Source organism: Elephantulus edwardii, unplaced genomic scaffold, assembly GCF_000299155.1.
Source record: "Elephantulus edwardii isolate Elephantulus edwardi_28Jun2011 unplaced genomic scaffold, EleEdw1.0 scaffold00001, whole genome shotgun sequence".
Taxonomy (NCBI): domain Eukaryota; kingdom Metazoa; phylum Chordata; class Mammalia; order Macroscelidea; family Macroscelididae; genus Elephantulus; species Elephantulus edwardii.
Genome location: NW_006399751.1, coordinates 33,531,075 through 33,534,589, shown reverse-complemented (window position 1 = coordinate 33,534,589; position 3,515 = coordinate 33,531,075).

The window sequence follows — 3,515 nt, the reverse complement described above, 5'->3', positions numbered from 1 at the left end:
TGTAAATGTTTATGAAAATTAATAAAATATAATTATAGAAAAAAATACTAATAAGGTATAGTAGAGGCAGAGTTGGGAAGTACATAGCTTGAATTTAGCATTGTTTGTCTTTAGGTCATATTTCTCCAAAGATGTCTTAAAGAGAATGAAGTTTGCTTTGAAAACACTTCTCCATTTCCCATCTTGTCCTTAAAATTACACTACCTCACACCTCCTTAAACACCTAACATTCCAATTTTAAACTATTCATTTGGTGAGAATGACAAATTAGTATTACAGCTCAAACAGAAAGGGGGGAATTAATAAAGGGTATAGAAAAGGGCACAATAAGCATTTTATCATTGATTTTAAATATAGCTTCTATCCATTTTTTAAAAAAAGAAAGATACGTGAGAAAAGAGAGGACTCATTACTGTGATGCTTGCTCTACTTAGACACAAATCTCCTTAGGATACCCACAAAACATCCTCTGTACCATCAGAGTCCAACAGTCTCTTCAAATCTCTTCTTCTTGAACCACTATCAAAGTATTAATGTAAGTCACGCAAGTGTTGAGGACTTTCGTTTACATGTCATATGTCGTGTACAACTCGACGGCAATTAACAACATAGAGAGAGACTATTTGGCCTAATGGACAGAAAGTGATGCTACCAAGCCAAAGGTGGATGACTAGTCCGCGGCCCTCAGATCTGTTTTAATTGTGTTTGGACAAACATTCTTCTAGGTGTATAGCACTGGTGTGTCCACTTGCTGTACAGAGGTAACTCGTGGTTGATCTGAAGCTGAACACTGTGACACTGATGTGTCAAATTCTATAATGGTTACCCATGGTGCATGGTGTTTGGTGGAGCTCCCCGATCAAAACAAGCTTAGAAGCAGGAGTGGCATCCACTTCTGTAAATAGCTTGCCTCCAGAAACCCTATGAATCTTGAGAAAGGATGAAAGTCACACAAGTGTTGAGGACTTTCATTCACAATATCACTATGAGTCGTCTACAACTTGACAGCACTTAACGACAAATAAACAACATTTAATAATACTGTTTTACAATCTCTAACATATTAATAAAACTGTTTAATAATTTCTATATTCTATGGATCACCCTTTCTGAAATGTGAACAAATATCAATCTTTTGCACTTAGTTTGCCATTTGGTCTACCAAATGTCTTGACAAAGACCAGTGAGCACCTCCAGGGAAGCATTTGGTTGCTAACTACTTCAATTGATATTTTGCCAATTCCTGGAGGTTTTTTTCTTTGTTTGTTTGTGTTCTTTTTTGCCAATGCTCCAGTGAAGCTTTGATTCCTCCTTTCAGTACCATTGGTTCTTGATCCTCTAGTACTTCTTGAAGTGTTCCTGGGTTGACTAATTTTTGGTACCACGACTCTGTGTATTTCAATCTTCTTATGAATGACACTTTCTGTGTGATATTTTACCCATAGCAGTTTTTAGTATTACAACTTGAGGTTTGAGTTTATTCTTCATCTCTTTCAGCTTGAGAAATGCTGTGTATTCTTGCTTTCTGGTTTTCAAACTCCAGGTCTTTGCATATTTTGTTATTAAATTTATCTTCTTGAGTTGTTCTTTGAAATTATATATTATTTTAAATCAAAGAATTCATTCCCCCCTTTCACTCTCCCTTCTTTTCTTTCAAGAGCAAGTTCTAGTGTCTCTTCTCTCATCCATTTGATCATTTCTTTCTTTATTATCTTTCTAATGACTTTTCCCTTTCTTCATATATGATGTTTTCAGTGTTGTGACAACAATTGTCTAGTCATTAGTGCTTAATGCATCAAATCTACTCTTGAAATGGTCTCTAAATTCATCAGGATTTTCCTCAAGGTCATATTTCCCTCTTGTGTACTTGTTTTAATTATCTGCAGCATCAATTTAAACTTACTTATGAGCAATTAATGATCTGTTCCAGCGTCAGCCCCTGGCCTTGTACTGCTTGATGATACTGAACTTCTCAACCATCTCTTTCCACAGATGTAGTCAATTTTATTGTAGTGTAGCTTATTTCAGAAGATACATGAGTATTGTCACTGTTTTAGTTTTTAAAAAGTATTTGCTCTGATTAAGACATTGTTTTTGTTGTTATGCACTTTTAAGTCAACCCTGACCCATAGCAACCCTATGCACAGTAATTCTGAGCCCTGCTCTCCTGGGCCAATCTCACTGTCTCTGACACATCTACCCTCATTATGCTAGTTACTGTATCAATTAATTTTATCAGGGGTCTTCCACTCCTGTGCTGTCCCTCCACTTTTCCAAGAATGGTGTCATTTTAGAAGGACTGATCCCTTCTGTTAACATGCCCCAAATATGTGAGATAGAGCTTCAAAATCCTTGCCTCCAAGGAACAGTTTGGCTTTACTTTCTCCAGAACAGACTTGTTCTCTTGACAGTCCAAGGTGTGTTAAATACTCTTCTCCAGTGCCACAACTCAAAAGATGTCAATTCTTCTGTCTTCTTTAGTCATTATCTAGCTCTCTGATGCATAATAGGTAATTGTAAAACTATGGCTTAGATCAGGTGCACATTAGTCTCTAGACTGACATCATTTCTCTTTAGCATTCTGGAGAGATCTCTGACAGCAGATTTTCCTACTGTGATTTGTCTTTTGATTTCCTGACTGCCCGTGTCAAGAATGCTGATTGTGGAACCAAGCAAGCTGTAATTGTTAACAATTTCAATCTCTTCTCCATCTATCATGATGCTGCCAACTAGGTCAGTGGTGAGAATCTTCTTCTTTTTTTTTTTAATTGAGCTTCAATCCATATTGCAGGCTATGTTCCTTGACCCTCTGCAGCAAATGCTTCAGGACCTCTTCAGTTTCATCAAGCAAGGTTGTGTTATCTGCATTATTCAGGTTGTTGTTGATTCTTCCTCCAATCCTGATGCCATATTATTACTCCTCGTAAATTCCAGTCTCTCATATGATCTGTTCTGGAAATTCCAGTCTCTCATATGATCTGTTCTGGATATAGATTAAAAAGATATGGAGACAGGATCCATCCCTGATGTACTCCTTTTCTAATTTTTCACTATGTAGTGTTTTCTTGTGCTGTTCTAATGACTGCCTCCTGCTCCAAGGATTGGTTTCACATGAGCACAACCAGGTGTTCTGGAATTCCCATTCTTTTCAAGATTATCCACTGTTTGTTGTGATCCACACTGACAAATGCCTTTCCACAGTCCATGAAACATAGATAGACATTCCTTTGATACTCTCTGTTTTCAGCCCAGTTCCATCTGACATTTGCAGTGATATTCCTAAAGCATTGGTCTCTTCTAAAGCCAGCTTGTATTTCTGGTAGTTCTCTGTTGGTGTACTGTTCCAGTCATTTTTGGGTAGTATTCAGCATGATTTTGCTTGCTTGTGTTATTAGTGATATTGTTTAATAATTTCTTCTCACCACTGGACCAATTGGCAGCATCAGGATGGATGGTGAAGAGATTGAGATTGTACACAGCTTTAGTTTGCTTGGCTCCATAGTCAACAGTCTTGG